General features: G+C 45.3%; 1 non-coding gene across 1 annotated transcript; it reads left to right on the top strand.

Annotated features, from left to right (window-relative positions):
- Window positions 1–11,048: 11,048 nt before the first annotated feature.
- LOC136143966 (U6 spliceosomal RNA) lies at window positions 11,049–11,155 on the top strand. Its single transcript, XR_010658455.1, has one exon. It is a non-coding gene; the product is annotated as a U6 spliceosomal RNA (small nuclear RNA).
- The last annotated feature ends 5,828 nt before the right edge of the window (window positions 11,156–16,983 follow it).

Genomic DNA, 16,983 nt, shown 5'->3' with positions numbered 1-16,983 from the left:
CCAATCATCCGTGCAAACTTCATTTCCAAAAACACAAGAGAAATACAATAACACAGGAACCGTATCGAAAGTAATTAAAAGCCGGAGACACTGCCTTTCAATGTGACTCCCGGTTCCAGTTATCAGGGCGGCTCAGAACAACCTCTGTATTTTTTCACTGGGCCCTGTCGCAAAGGGTTTCTTGCATGGAAAGAACAAAGCTTCACTATAATTAAATCAAAGGGTGATATTATTCTTCCACTGAAGTGTGAAAACTCAGGAAGGGCTACTGTCAAATCAATAATCATGGCTCCCTTTCCGAAATGTCAGTGGGTGATTCCCTTTGGTGGCAGCCCCCGGGGGCAAGGTCTGGCTTCTTGTTCTGCATCCTTTCTTGATGGGGTCTCAAGAAGTCTGGCTGTTTCTCAGCTGGTCACTGAGCTGTGGGTTAGCGGTGGTGCGGTGTGGTGTTTAGTTGCTGAGTTGTACCTGACTCTTTGAGACCTCATGGACTGTATCCCACCAGGCTCCTCTGTCCAAGGAATTCTCAAGGCAAGAATACTGGAGTGGCTTGTTATTTCCTTCTGCAGGGGATCTTTCTGACCCAGGGATAGAACCCACATCTCCTGCATTGGCAGGCAGATTCTTCACCACTGAGCCACCAGGGAAGTTAGAAAGGGATGGTGGGGGAGGATGGAGACCAAAAAAGAAGGAGAAGGCAGAAAAGAAGACGAAAAAGCAGCAGAAGAATATTTTTGTGCAGAGAAAGGTGTAAAAAAAAAAAAAAAAATCCCCTTGTGGTCACGTGACTTTGATTCTTCTGCTCATTCTGACTGTGCCCAGGGGTGAGCCCCTCCAACTTCCTAAAAGAAAAGTCCTCCTTGAGCACACACAGAAGTTCCCTTTCTTGTGACTCTTAGTACAAAGGAGACAAGTTGGTATTTTTCAAAGTGTGTTGACAAGGAACAGTGGGGAAAAAAATGCTCCGGGAAATATCAGTGGTATGCAAAAGCCAGATTTCCCAAAGATGGATTTCTTTTTTTAAATATCTTTAAAATTTTTTTTTTAATGTGAACCATTTAAAAAAAAATCTTTATTGAATTTGTTACAATGTTGTTTATTTTATGTTTCGGTTTTTTGGCTGTGAAGCATGTGGGCTCTTAGCTCCTTCAGAAGAAGTCTTAACCACTGCTCCACCAGGGAAGTCTCATATCAGTGTTTTTCTTTTTTTTCTTTAATTTTTGGCTGTACCCCAAGGCATGTGGGACTTTAGTTCCCCAACCAGGGGTTGAACCCATGACCCCTGGCATTGGAAGGTGGAGTCTTAACCATTGGGCCACCAGGGAAGTCCCCTTTTCTTAAACATTTATTATTATTATTTATTTTTAACCACACCACATGGCATGGGGCATCTTAGTTCCCTGACCAGGGGTTGAACCCATGCCCTCTGCGTTGGGAGTTTGGAGTCTTAACCACTGGACCACCAGTGAAATCCCCCCAAAACAGATTCTGGTCCTACCATGATGGTGCAACCCTAGGATGGTGCAACTCTATAGGCACCAGGGCCATCCTCATGTGATGGGTGCCTCCTTAATTCAGGTCACCTGGGAGCTGTGTCCTCCTTGACCCTGAGGAATGCGCCGCTCCCCACATCCTCTGCCACTCAGGTCCAGTTTTCCACGTGAGGGGTTCACCAGATAGACCCTCAAGATCTGTACAATGAGCTGTCTACCTCCCAGGGGAACCTGCCAACCCCACCTGCTGGAAGATGACTTTCCAAGTCTGCAGGTCCTTTAATGTAACAGTAGCTGAAGCCCATGATAATCTGTGATGTTCATACAATCACACATTCTATCCTCAGACTCGGAGGCCCTGCACAGCCTCAGTAACGGCTGAGTGAATGAATGAATGGTATTTGAGATTTCAGACTGATTTGTAGAACAGAAATGATGAGAAAGCCTGTAGCCCAGTGAATACTCTATATAAGCATACAGTGGGATTTGTGAACTTCCCCAGGTTCTTCTGGACTGGATCATTACTTAGAAGTCTTTCATCTTTTTTGTTCCCTCTTTCCACTGACCCAAAGTCTTCTGCATGTCCTCCGCATTTTGTACAGAAAGAATCAAGAATAGGTATGTGTTAATGAGAAGTCCTCTGAGCTCTCCAAGGCAGTGGTGGGTACTATTCAGGAAAAATCAGGCTGAATGGACATCCAGCCCCATGTGGATGGACTAAAACACCGAGGGTTGCAGGCCTTGAAGCAAGGGGTCTAGGGAGGATGGGGACCAGCCTCAGCTTCTGAACAGTTTGCCTGAGTCTGAAAATTGAAGCATATCTTTGGGAAATTCAGCAATCAGCTTCTGAAACCACGCTCACATGAAGGTAGGGTTGCTAAATGTCTTTAACAAGTGGACAGAACAATAGAAAAGTAACCAGAGGCTCATTTACATAATGCCTGTACCATGGGCTCAGTCAAGAGAGCAACTTTGACCTTTGGGATGGGCCAAGACGAATATGAATGTGGGTTTACAGGGTTGCCTATGGAAATAAGGTGCTTGCAAACCTTCTAGGGGAGGGTATGTTTACATAAGGTTGCTCAGCGAGCACTTAGCTAAGATGTAGCAAGAGCCTTTTTAAAGTGCATTTCCTTTGAGCCAGAATACTCTGTACTTTCCCCATGAAAATACTCATCGCACTTTATTTGAATTCCTTGTTTAATTAATACTTAAATTTTCTACCAGACTAACAACTCTGAAGGAGGGACCTTGCTGGTCTAGATTATTGCTCTATTAGTGCCAACAGAAATGTGCGACAGTAGGTATTGAATACATGCATGAAAGAATTAGTCACTACCTCACATTTCTAGGATGTATCCCCAGGAAGCAGTTGGACAAGTGTGCAAAATGTTGGTAAAAGGTCATTTATCTCTTCATTGCTTCTAAACTGTCTGTAAATGAGAGACTGGTGAAATAAATGACGGGACGCTATCCAACAGAATACTATACAGCTGCTTAAAATGATGCTCCACATTCATTGACATAGAGAGATATTCACCATATAGAACAAGAAAGAAACGAAGCTGACTGCACAACTGTGCACCATCTCCTGGGCTTCCCAGGTGGCTCAGTGGCAAAGAATCCGCTTGCCAACGCAGGAGACGTGGGTTCAATCCCTGGGTTGGGAAGATCCCCTGGAAGGGGAAATGGCAACCCACTCTAGTGTTCTTGCCTGGGAAAGCTCATGGGCAGAGGAGACTGGTGGGCTACTGTCCATGGGGTCGCAAAGAGTTGGACAGCACAGCAGCGGTACCATCTATTATGGAGTTTTTGCAAAATGAAAAGCTCTGTGGTAGGAAATCAGGTGTTTTTATTTTTCTCTTTAGTTTTCTGTATTGTCTGATTTTAAAAAAGCTTCTTTTAGAAAGCTCCTTTTATAGTGTGAAAAGCCAAGAAAATCACTTCCATTTTGAAAACAATGCAATTGTTCATTCCCATTTGGCCTTTCTTTATATACAGGGCAATTCTGTGCTTTGCTTGTGAAAGGAGGAAAAATGGCTTCAATTAGAGAACACAAGAAACAAGCACATCATTAATTGAAGGAATTAAAAAGAAGGAATTGTGTCTACTAGAGTCTCTCTCTGTAGCAGGCAAAAACACCCACAACAACAACACTGAAAAGGCTTTTGGAAAAGCCAAAGAAATAACGTGGCATCACAGACCATAGGTTGAGTTGGTGCCCAATGAAGAAGTCAGAGCAACAAATCTGGAAATGATGAATCACCAGGGTTTCTTTGCTTTTGATCCATACGCGTAATTATGTGGAATTGTCATCAGTGTTAGCTGCCTGGATGCTTCTATGTTCTCCAGGCTTTTGCAGATCTCCCTTTTTCTTTCATATCCAAACAGACTTGATAGAGGCCCTATGCCAAGCTCTGGCTCCAGAACATTCATGGCTTTACTGAGATTTCTAAGGACTCCCCCAGAGCTGCGGGGAGGGGGTTTATGGGGTGTATTCCCACAGTCACCTGTTGGTACAAATTCCTGCTTTTATTGAATCTGAGCGATCTGTCCATCTTGTTGCTTCCTAAGGCAGCTCTGTCCACCCTAAACACACCCCTCTCTCTTTCCTCAGAGCACAAACTGCGCTAAAATCTGATGAACATTTAGGGCCTAAGAAGACCCTTACATCACTGCTCAAACAGGCAAAGACCTGCTGCTATACTCTGCCCTCTGTATCCATGGGTTCCAAATTTGTGGATTCAACCAGTTGCAGATGGAAAACACATATATTTTTAAATTCATAAAGTTGCAAAAAAGCAAAGCTGGCATTTGCCATGCCAGGAACATAATATTGGCACCTGTTTAGGCGGCATTTACACTGTATTAGGTATTGTAAATAAACTAAGGACGATCGGGGTCAACATGTACGCGCTGCTGCATTTAAAATGGATCGCCAGCAAGGACCTGCTGTAGAGTTCAGGGATCGCTGCTCAGTGTGATGTGGTGCCTGGATGGGAGGGCGGTTTGCGGGAGAGTGGATCCGTGTAGATGTATGACTGAGTCCCTTTGCTTCCCACCTGAAAATATCACAACATTGTTAATCAGTTATACTCCAATATAAAATAAAAAAATTTTAATAAATGTGAAGGTGTGTATAGTTATATGCAAATAATGCAGCATTTTATATGAGGGACTTGAGCATCCGTGGCTTCTGGTATCCATGGGTGGAGGGCGTCTGGAACCAGTCCATCTCCCTTGGATGCTGAGGGAGTCCAACATCACAGCCCTCGGGTCCCTTTGCGCTCCCTGCCACGGGTCTCATGGGCCGCCCTGCTTTTGTTGGTATCTGCCGGCATGTCTTCTCAGGACGCCTCTTTTCTTCCCCGTCGGCTCCTCCTTCGACCACTTAGGCCCCGAAAGCCATTTTCCTCCAGAATGGCCAGAGGACGGTGCCTGCTGCCCTTTCTTTATCAAGCAGGGTAATTTGGTTTTCTCTCACTCTCCACCCTTCGCTGCCTAATCCCAGCCGACAGACAGTGAGCAGGGGATGTCCCCTTTCCTGACCCAAAGGTCCCCTTTGTTTTCTTATGTGGCATTAGTGGTAAAAAAAATCCGCCTGCCAATGCAGGACACATGAGACACAGGTTCGACTCCTGGGTCAGGAAGATCCCCTGGAGGAGGACATGGCAACCCACTCCAGTGTTCTTGCCTGGAGAGTCCCATGGACAGAGGAGCCTGGAGGGCTACAGCCCATGGGGTCACAGAGTCGGATGTGACCGAGGTGACTTAGCATACACATATTTTCTTAAGCACTTGTGCTGCCTACTATGAGTACCGCTGTTTTCCCTAGAACGTGGAAATTCTGCAGTAATTTAATTCTTTAAGTAGTCATTTCCCTTTCTCATAAAACCATGTCTAGATCTCAGATGTTAGAGATGCCTAACTGCATGGGTATTTGCTGCATTTCTATAAATATGTACACCCCTGCTTATTCCTATATGTACACAGTTTGTTAAATAAATCAAAGTTGGTACATTTTTCCAGAATCTGTTCCCATTTCTACTGGGCAAACCTTAGAGGTGGGGAAGTCAAACAAGAACATATGGGAAAGGTATTTGGGGGTTTGGCACAAACAGTCATAAGAAGCAGCCGTGTGTCTCGGAGTGTACTTGCAGGGTGGGGTGATGAACCGCAGAAGCCAACAGTTTCCATTTGGAGGGCGGTGCCTGCCCCTCAGGGGCTCAGTTTGAGACGTGTCGGCCTCTCACTCCTGGCAGATGGTCTCCTGGACGGTCCCCAGTCAGGGGGGCTCCATCTCCCTCACCTCCAGTGGCGAGGGCACCCCCAGGTCTGGAAGAAAGATGGCATCCTTTGAAGTGGCCCCTGGGATGTAGAGCTACGAGTTTTTTTTTTCTCAGCTTATTTCAAGCCATGAATAATTTAGGGTCGCATTTCAGCGCCTAAACTCCATTGAATATTCAACAAATCTCTGCTCTTTCCCCCTCTTTCTGCCTTTGATTGCCCTGGAAACATTTAATAGAGGATCTTGCATGGAGTTTGCGCCTAAGTGTTTAAGAAACATGACCGAAATGACCCAAGCTCATGTGTGTGCATTGACTGGAACTGGCATAAATGTCGTCTTGAAGTCACGTCCGGGAAGCACGATACCCACGTTCTGGAGGGACATTCATAGCAGCAGCGAAAAGGCCAGATAATGGCCCCATTTAGCCCAGCCATTTAGTACCATAAATGCATCTCCTCGAATAAATCTGTGGATGACCCTCGGGCTGACTCCACCGCTTGGCCACATGGTTTGTCCTTAATGGAGCACAAGGGCCCACCGGGCCTCCATCCCACATCAGGGACATGAGGAGAAACGCAATCGGTGGGCTCTTTTTTGGAAACGATTGCACAAAATGAGCAAAGAAATGGGGGAAAAAATCTCACAGGAGCAAGCATTTATTATCTAGCTGGTCGTCCTTACAGAATCATAAATACTGCTGCAGGAAAAAATGGGCCACCCTTCAAGACCCAGACAAGTGTTACAAGTATTTTTGAGATGACAAAAGAAAAGCATAGGTTTTCTTGCAGATACACTATAAAGATCAGGGTGGATGGCAGCATGCTGGTTTGTTAACCCTTTAGGGGGTCGGTCTGTTTAAAATCCTCCAGGGCCTCCCCTTGGCTTTCAGGATAAAGCTCAGATCCCTGAGGACGGCAGAAGTGCTCTTCCTGGTTCAGCTGTGTCTGCCCTGCCACCAGGCATCCTCCATGACCTGCTCACGCCTTCCAGAACCACCAGCACGAGTCTCTTGCTCTCTGCAGTCTTCTCCCCGCTCCCGTCTGCTCCTTTCTTCACCGAGTGAACCGTTGCAGGGGTTCAGCACACGGGTCGGTCCCTCTGGCAGCTTTTCCTTGAGTCTCGTCCTCTGCCCCAGAGTAGCTTGGGATGGTATCCTGCCTTGCTCCCCTGGCATCAGTGACTTCTCTGGTCATCTCGTGGGGTTTTCTTGTCCATTTTCCAGTAGGCTGAGACACGGGGCCAGCTCCCTGGCACTGAATCACAGTGGGTGTTTGATAAGCATTTCTTGTCTCAGCAGAGACACCATGTATTTATTCCTACCATGTACCAGGCATTGTTCTCAAACCTCTACACGTCTGACCTCCTTCAGTCCTTCAAACAGCCTTGTTTTTTTGGCCATATTCACTAGTTCGTTGTGTTTTTCATATTCCACATACAAGTGATACCATACAGTATTTTCACTTTGCATAATGCCTGACTTATTTCACTTTGCATAATGCCCTCCAAGTCCATCCAAGTGGTAGGTTTTTCTTTTACACACACACACACACACACACACACACACACACACACACACACACACACACACACACATATATATGGCTGCTCCTGGTCTTTGTTGGGGGCACACAGGATCTTTAGTTGCAGCATGTGAAATCTAGTTCCCTGGTCAGGAATTGAACCTGGGTCCCCAGCCATTGGGAATACAGAGTCTTAGCCACTGGACTAGGGAAGTCCCCATGTGGTGGGTTTTATTTTTACCTTTCATTTGAACATCTCCTCCCCACAGCTCAGTTTCTTTCAGGTCTTAAATACATGTTAATTTTCCTATCTGCAGAACTTAGGTTTTGTGGGTGAACAGTTTGCTTCCTTGGAATTTGGAACAGCCCTCCAAGCTCCCAAGGTATCTCTAACACAGAGCTTTGCCACAACTCAGCATCGCATGGTAGAGATTTGCTCCTGATTTCACTGGAAACAACAGATGACTTTACAACATGCGTATTTTAATTCTAGGCAGAATTGGTTTGGGAATAGTCTCAGGGAATTTCAGAATGGGTTATAGAACTGGGTCACTGTAATCCACTTCCCACCATCTCACCACAAAGGCCTCCTAATGAGATTATATCTAAGCCTTACACAGTTGCTCGTTTATTATTTTTCCTGGGTCTGCCCAGATAGACGGCATTGACAAACCCGAACTCTGACTATCTTATCACTGTGAGGTCAGCTCAGTGAGAAATCTCATGGCTGAGCCCCAGAAAGTATCATAACTCACTTAGATAAGGTCAATGTCACGGTGTAAGTCACAGTCTCTATAGTTAGAATAACCCTCCCCTCCATGCTGACGTCCGTTTTCAGACGTGTACTTAATCAGGTCTTTCAAACAGTGTGTTCTTTATTGGACGGGTTTGCTGCTTTAATCTCAGACAATAATGGCCATTCACTTACTCAAGTTGCCTTCTCCCCTCTGCTACAATTCCTTAATTGGAATCACCCTCTCATTGACCTTAACCATTCATTACAAACTATTTCAGACAAGCTCCTGATAACCTGAAATAGAGGTGCTACCTGTTTCGCTCTCATCTAAGGTGCTTTTCCACTCCGTGAGTCTCTAGTCACTGCTCAGAAAGCTAATTTACTTTGTCCTCACATTTTCCATGAACAGCTTCGCGTGTATGTAGCAGCAAAATCTGAGACAACTAGATCTCTAGGTTTCTTTAATTATCCAACAAGGTTGATGTGAGCTGGTGTGAGGAAATAGGTCTTCTATGTTTCTGGGAGTGTAAGCTGATATAACAGTTTTAGAGGGTAGTTTTATGCTATGTATCAAGAGTTTGGGATTAAATAATTAACAGAGAATAATATATATTAAGTAAGCTGTTAATAATTTAAAATTATTTGATCAAATGAGTGTATTTCTAGAAATCTATCTTAAATAATCAAAGCTCTATCAAATGATTTGATTCCAAAGATGTTCACTGATTAAATAAATCCTGAGGGTGTGATGTACAGCATAGTGACTTTAGTTAACAATACTGTATCATGTTTGGAAGCTGCTAAGGAAAAAAGAAAAGAAAGTTGCTAAGAGAGTAGATCTTTAAGATTCTTATCACGAGAAAAAAATTGTAAATAGATGCAAACAGAAGGTGGAATGTCTCTGAACAGGAAGAAAGAAAAGGGTGTAGTTTTGAGCTGTAGGTGGAAATTTGAAGTTCCCTATGATCTATTTTTAGGAGACTTCCCTGGTTGTTCAGATGGTAAAGCGTCTGCCTACAATGCAGGAGACCTGAGTTCGATCCCTAGGTTGGGAAGATCCCCTGGAGAAGGAAACGGCAACCCACTCCAGTATTCTTGCCTGGAAAATTCCATGGACAGAGGAGCCTGTTGGGCTCCAGCCTATGGGATCGCAAAGAGTTGGACACGACTGAGCGACTTCACTTTTTTTATGATCTATTTTATCTACGTGATAGCCTGCAAAGGTCCACATCCCACCAGCAGGAACCCACCTCTCCCAAGACTTCTTTTACACATGTGGCCATGTAAAATTATTAAAAAAAAAAAAAAAAAAACTATCCCTAATAGAGAAAAGCATTTTAATTACCCATTAGAAAAGGAAGGCTATTTTCGTTTTTAAATTTTAATTTTCTGCTGCATTGTGTAACACCAGAAAGCAAAAGCTTTTGAGAGTCGCCTGTTTCAGCAGAAATTCCATTTATCTTGCAACTGGCAAGTCCTTGGTTAGTAGGATGAACAGTGATCTCCCACAAACTGTCCATGCCAAACCTGTGAATGTGGCCTTATTTGGAAAATCTACTTGGCAGATGTAATTAAGGCTCTCAAGAGATCATCCTGCATTATCTGGTGGGCCTTGAATCCAAAGACAAGAGTCTTTACAAAGAGGGGAGACACAGGCTGGAGAGAAAAACACACGGAGAAGGCCCTGTGGAGCCGGAGACAGAGCGGAGTGGCGAGTGACGCCAACAGCCACTAGGAGCTGGAAGAGGCCGGGAAGGCAATGCCGCACCACCACCCACGGCCTCCAGAGGGCGCTCAGCCAGCCGACACCGTGATTTCAGGCTTCCGGCCCCAGAACTGAAGGGGGATAACTTCCTATTGTTCTAAGTGTTAATGATCTTTTTGTGACCCCAGGGAAGAAAGCCCGCCAGGCTCCTCGGTCCAGGGGATTCTCTAGGCAAGAACACTGGAGTGTGCTGCCATGCCCTCCTCCAGGGGATCTTCCCTACCCAAGGGTTGAATTGGGTCTCCGGCATTGCAGGCGGATTCTTCACCAGCTGAGCCACCAGGGAAACCCCTTATTGTTCTAAGCCATCTGTAATGTCTAACAGAAGCCAGAGGAAAGCCAGAGGAAAGCATATGGATGGCATATCATCCATCCTTGTTACTGCGCTGGTCACCAGGTGGCCCTGGAAGGGGTTATGTGATTCCAGTCTATCATTCTAAAGAGCAGTTTTCCATTAAAAAGTTGTAGCTGGTTTGTTTGGAACACAGGCCTGGAAATGCATTTCAAATTTGCCTCTTGAATGTTTTTCCAAGTCTCAGCTTCTTTCTCTCATTTCCTCTCTGAGTTCTTCTCATTTGGGGGTGCCCCTTGATTTCTGGAGAACTTCTCAGACAGCAGAGAGGATCTGAGAGTCTGCATTGTGCGTGGGGTCCAGCTTTGGTCCCCAGGAGTCCTGTCCCTGTGATCCATGACGGACTCCTCTTCACCTTTTGCCCTCGACCTGAATGAATATTGGATTATTGGATTATCTTCTTATACACGCTCATCTGTGTAGGGAGGTTGGGTCGTCTCCTAAGAAGCTGGGTAGAACTCTTTCACTATAGATTTCCATGGATTTAGAGGAAACTCCTTTAGTTTCACAACGTGGATGGATTCACCGTGGGCCTCGCTTGGTTTGGCAGGGCTGTGTGGGTCTATTGTCGATACATAGCAGAAAAGGAAGGAGGAGGTCATTCAGCGTGGGCCTGATGGGTGGAAGGTGATGCAGGTGAGACAAAGGCAGATGAAGGCATGAGAACCAGACAGGAGACAGGAGGGAGCGAGAGGCTTGGCCCCAGGCCGAGGTCGCTGAGTCTAGCCCACCCTGCGAGCAAGGCCCATCGAGACCTTCCCAGTTATGTGTGCTGATAAATTTCCTTTTTTGAGGGAGGTAGTTCATGGTAAGTTTCTGTGACCTACCATTGAAACAGAAAAAACTCTTGATCAAAAATTGTCAATGATATTCTGATTGTCCAAGTTTCTTTGCGTGCTCGCTTCAGCAGCACATATACTAAAATTGGAACGATACAGGGAAGATTAGCATGGCCCCTGTGCAAGGATGACACGCAAATTCATGAAGCGGTCCATATTTTTACAGAGTGAAGTAAGCCAGAAAGATAAGGACCAATGCAGTATACTAACTCATATATATGGAATTTAAAAAGATGGTAACGATAACCCTATATGCAAAACAGAAAAAGAGACACAGATGTACAGAACAGACTTTTAGACTCTGTGGGAGAAGGCGAGGGTGGGATGTTCTGAGAGAACAGCATTGAAACAAGTATACTATCAAGGGTGAAACAGATCACACCAGCCCAGGTTGGATGCATGAGACAAGCGCTCAGGGCTGGTGCACTGGGAAGACCCAGAGGGATGGGATGGGGAGGGAGGCGGGAGGGGGGATCGGGATGGGGAACACATGTAAATCCGTGGCTGATTCATGTCAATGTATGGCAAAAACCACTACAATATTGTAAAGTAATTAGCCTCCAACAAATAAAAATAAATAAAAAACAAAAACAAAAAAAAAACCCCCAAGTTTCTTTGCCTCATAACAGGAACGCAATAAAGCACTGGCATCTTCAAACTTTTAGTCCCGCGTTCTTACATTTAAAAGGGAGCATATTTAACTTTGTCTCATATGCTGAATGCAAGTCACGTGGAAAGTATAATCAAAAAGCTCAGTAAATGACAATTAAAAATTCCACAAAATTCAGTTAAGAATGGACACAAGATTAGTGTCTTCCATTTGCTTCCCTGTTATACTAACACATGGATGCCACCACGTGCGTGTCTTGTAGGCACAGGAAACTGAAACTCCAATCAGAAGGACATTCTGGGTGGATCTGGTGGCGTTGATGGTGGCCAATCCATTCCCTTTCACGGTTGGTGTCAATTTAAAGATTAGTCCAAAAGTTACAAATTAACTTTTTGGTGGGTACAGTTTCACTTGTCGAAAATCACAAGATGGCAAGTGATGTGTACAAGTTACATGCTGCTTAAAAGTTGACATTTTCAGAGAACCTTGCTAGTAAGCTACTAGGTGAAATTCACTGGATACTCAATATAAGACCTGCCCTGCCCAGAGGTCATCGAGCAAATGTTTTGATCACATCGTCAGTTAGCCTGACTAATTGACATTTTCTGGTCCTCTGGGAAGTTCATGGATGGATGCCACCACAGGCAGCAAGCTCTCAGCCTGCAGGCTGTTCTAAGCAATTGACTCTCACCGGTTGAGTGGTATCATTGCCTTAAATTAGTGCCAATTGTTTCCTAACTGGTTTATGCCATTTTTTCTTGGTATTGCTTTGTATTTTAGTTCAACATCACAGGAACTGATTCAATTTGAGTGAGAATAAACTTCATTCATATGAAAACTAGTTTGAGAACTTTGGAAAAGTCAATCAAGGTGAGTAACTCAAAACTGCTCTTATCTTGGGAGTTGGTGAGACAATTGTAACAGATGAGGGGCGAGTCAGAAGAATCCTGACATGCGCACCTGAAATGCTCAAGAGCTGTAAGTTTTTACTCTATTTTAAAAGAAACCAAGCGCAGATTCAGCGGAGGAGGTTCAAGTGTGATTTCTGCACCGAAGTCAGAAATTCCCTAGTCCATTGACCCGTTCTCCTGAAACGGCCTGGCCTGATGTCGTGAGATGAGTGTCGATAGGCAGAACGTTTATTTCTGTCTTTGCAAGTAAAGTGATGTGATTCGGGTGAACAAGTGTCATTATTCCTAAATGCTTATTTCCTCACGTGGCTGCGGGTTCAGTCGTGGCCCGCAGGATCTTTGTTGAGTCATGTTGAGTCATGTGATCCCGTTGAGTCACGGGGTCAGTAATTCCAAGGCATGTGGGATCTCAGCTCCCCAACCAGGGACTGAACCCGTGTTCCCTGCATTGCAGCATGGATTCTTAACCATTGGGCCACCAGGAAGTTTCTGCATCATTGTTCCTGACTCCCCACTTTAAGAGACTGTTTTTCCATCTGATGACTAACTCCCCACGCTGATCTCATCTGATAAGCGAACTTCTGCCCCTCTCAGCCCTCGTCTCCCTCCTGAGCAGGAATCTGCAGAAATTAGCAGTGGCTAGAGGCTCACATGCCCCCTTTTCCACCGTTCTCGGCTGTCATTTGCCTCTGGGTCAAGCTTCCACATTTTTAAAAACTGAAAAACAGATGATTTACAATATGGAGCTAGTTTTAGGTGTGCAGCAAAGTGATTCAGTCATACATATATTTTTTCAGGCTATTTTCCATTAGAGGTTATTACAAGGTATTGAGTATAGTTCCCTGTTGTTCTAGTCGCTTCAGACCTGTCCGACTCTTTCGTGACCCCATGGACTGTAGCCCTCCAGGCTCCTCTGTCCATGGGATTTCCCAGGCAAGAATACTTGAGTGGGTTGCCGTTTCCTTCTCCAGGGAATCTTTCCAACACAGGGATCAAACCTGCATCTCCTACGTTGGCAGCCAGATTCTTTACCACTGAGCCACCAGGGAAGCCCTATAGTTCACTGTTCTACACAGTAAGTCCTCGGTGCTTATCTATTTTATATGTGGTAGTGGGTATCTGTTAATGCCATACTCCTGATTTATCCCTCCCCCTCCCTTTCCCTTTTGGTAACCATAAATTTATGAATCTGTTTCTGTTTAAGGCTACACAATACTTTTTGTCGATGGGGTGATACACTTAGTATTCACAGGGGCCAGGCAGGTAACATGAAGGAGTGAAGTTGTCAATTGTAAGAACAATAGATACACTTTGCTTTCATTTAAAAAGTACAGAACAGACTTTTGGACTCTGTGGGAGAAGGCAAGGGTGGGATGTTTCGAGAGAACAGCATCAAAACATGTATATTATCTATGGTGAAACAGACCACCAACCCAGGTTGGATTCATGAGACAAGTGCTCGGGCCTGGTGCACTGGGAAGACCCAGAGGAATCGGGTAGAGAGGGACGTGGGAGGGGGGATCGAGATGGGGAACACATGTAACTCCATGGCTGATTCATGTCAATGTATGACAAAAACCACTACAGTATTGTAAAGTAATTAGCCTCCAACTAATAAAAATAAATGAAAAAAAAATAAATTAAAAAAAATAAAAAGGGCAGGGATGCTCTTTATACCTACAAATAGCTATGCCGTTTTGTTCTGTTGTTTTAAGTTGAAGCGTGTGCTTCTCCCACTATCTTTTGGTTTTTTACTTTTGCTCAAGACTTGGGTAACTAATATTAGGGGCAGATCCAAGTTTTTCAGGAGAAGCAGATAGAATTTGGAAGGTCGGCTTTAAGAAAAAAAGTGTAGGGACATCCCTGGTGGTCCAGTGGTTAAGACTTGGCCTTCCAATGCAGGGGGTGCAGGTTCAGTCCCTGGTTGGAGAGCTAAGATCCCACATGCTTGGGGGCCAAAATCCAAAACATAAAAAACAGAAGCAATATTGTAACACATTCAATAAAGACTTTAAAAATGGTCCACATCTATGTTTCTATGTATAAATAAACAAGTGAGCCATGCAAATACATTTTAAATGTTCTTCCTTATGTTGAGTTGCGCAAATGTGATGTCAAATAACGCTGAGATGAAATACATTGACTCACTGATGACTATGTACTATTTTGTAACTGGAAATGCTTATCTCTCTGGTGATCTCACTGTGCTGGTAGAATTTTGTGTGCTGTTTTGTCTGCAGCTGCAAGACTTCAAGACAAAATTCATGTCAGATATGCGAACGAACACTTGATATAACACTTTAGATACATAATGCATGTAACGTTGCGAACGAACACTTGATATAACACTTTGGATACATAATGCATGTAACTTCAAATACAAGTGGTTTTTCTGTTTGAAGTACTGCTAGAGATTTGTGCCCTCAAACACAGGAATTTTGACAAATTCTTTTTCACACAGTTTCCTCCCAAAAAGAAGTATGGTGTACTTAACAGTCACTCAGTCATGTCTAACTCTTTGTGACCCCACGAACTATAGAGTCCATTGAATTCTCCAGGCCAGAATACTGGAGTGGGTAGCCATTCCCTTCTCTAGGGGATCTTCCCAACCCAGGGATCGAACCCAGCTCTCCCACATTGCAGCAGATTCTTTGCCATCTGAGCCGCAAGGGAAGCCCAGAAAGCCAAACATGCACCCCTAACGGATGACAAAGGATGCCCAGCTTCTAGGGGCCTGTCTGCAGCTTCCTGGGGCCAGCAGCCTCCAATTAGGGCCAACTGGAAGCCTTCCCTTCCTTCCACTACAAAGCTCTCCCACCCCTCTGCCTGCCTTTGCATCTCTGCCAAAGTTCCGGTCATGACGGTTGACCCCTTTACTTGTTCTCATTTGTCTCTGTTTACCTCCATAGGCCTGGGGGGTTAAGTTGGATGGTTTGCAATTAATCCCATCCAATAAAAAGATAGAATCTAAAAATTAATGAACAATTTCTTGATTGGAAACAAAACCTCTGTTCCTCCTCCACCCCCCTTCCATGTATACAGTCAGTATTGCTGGGCAGATAAAGCATTTTCCCTTGTTATAAATTCTAAGGTCAGACCTTCCCATGAACCATCCCAGGTCAGCCAGGATGCGTTAAACCGCCAGTAACTAAAACCCTGGCTTAAACAACAGCAAATTTGTTTTCTCCTAACAGGAAGTCTGGAGGTGGGGCTCCGTGTGTTACGGTTTCACCAAGGGCCGGAGGTCTTTCCATCGCTCCGGCGTCGTCCTCATCATTGACTTCCTCGGGGCGTTTCCACGAATTGCAGCGGGATGAAGAAAAGAGACCCGCCTCCCTGTGAGACTGTTCTAGGGCCGACGAAACTTTCCCCAGAAGCCCCTAGTCGGCTTCTCACTTCCTGTTGGGCAGCCTCGGGTCCTAAGTCCGTTTTGGGACCATCACCAGGAGGAGCAGGATTACTCTCGGTCCAGGCGGGCCCACCCTGATGGAGTGAGGTTGGTCGGCTCCCCCCCACCCCCAGGGGGCACAGCTGCCTTGGGGGAGCGGTGGGTAATGGAACCGAGCTGGGGGTGAGGGTAGATGTGAGGAAGGAGGAGGGGGTGATGTGGCAGGCATCACCCCCACACCTACCTGCTGTATGCTTTGGTTCTGTGGTGACGAGTAGTGAGGGTCTTTCTGTACTCTGTATGGATGATGAGGGATTAGGAGGTGATGGCTAAAGGGTACGCAGGGGTTTTTAAGTTGATCGCGGTGATGACCGCACAACTGTGAGTACACGAGAAGCCATTGAATGGTGTACTCTAAATGTGTGAATTGCGTGGTATATAATCACATCTGAATGAAGCTCTTACCAAAACAACAGTCTTTGGATTGGAATCGGATAGTAGTAATACAATGAAGAAAAGAGAATTGATTGCAGCTATTTCCCAAGGCCCAGTTTGCACCTATAGGCACCCAGTTTGGTGCCTATAATCTTCTGAGTTGTTAGACCCTAGAGATCCTTAATGCCAGGTTGCTGCTCATTTGTTTCCTTGCGTGTAGCCTCTTTATAGGCCAGCACAGCAGATGCCAGTCTGGCCAGATCAGCCATCCTGGAGGAGAGGAAGATGTCTTGGCTTCTCCATCAAGCTGAGGAATTCCTCCCCTGCTCCTGCCCAGGGGCCCCCTGTGAATGCCCGCTGGGCACCAGCTGATGCCAGAACAGGACCAGAGGCTCTCCTTGCCCTGGGCTGGCCCGTGGTGCTTGGAGAAAGAGGAGGCTTGCTTTCTGTCTGACGCAGGTGTGTAACCATCAGGTCCAAGTCAGAGATGAAGCAGCGTTAAGGACAGCAGCCTGGCAGCAAAGGAGACACAGATGTAAAGAACAGACTCTTGGACTCAGTGGGAGAAGGCGAGGGTGGGATGATGTGAGAGAATAGCCCTGAAACATACATGCTACCATCTGTAAAACAGATAACCGGTGGGAGT

The sequence above is a fragment of the Muntiacus reevesi genome, chromosome 10 (genome assembly GCF_963930625.1).
Source record: "Muntiacus reevesi chromosome 10, mMunRee1.1, whole genome shotgun sequence".
Classification (NCBI taxonomy): Eukaryota; Metazoa; Chordata; class Mammalia; order Artiodactyla; family Cervidae; genus Muntiacus; species Muntiacus reevesi.
This window is presented reverse-complemented; position numbering and strand designations above follow the sequence as displayed.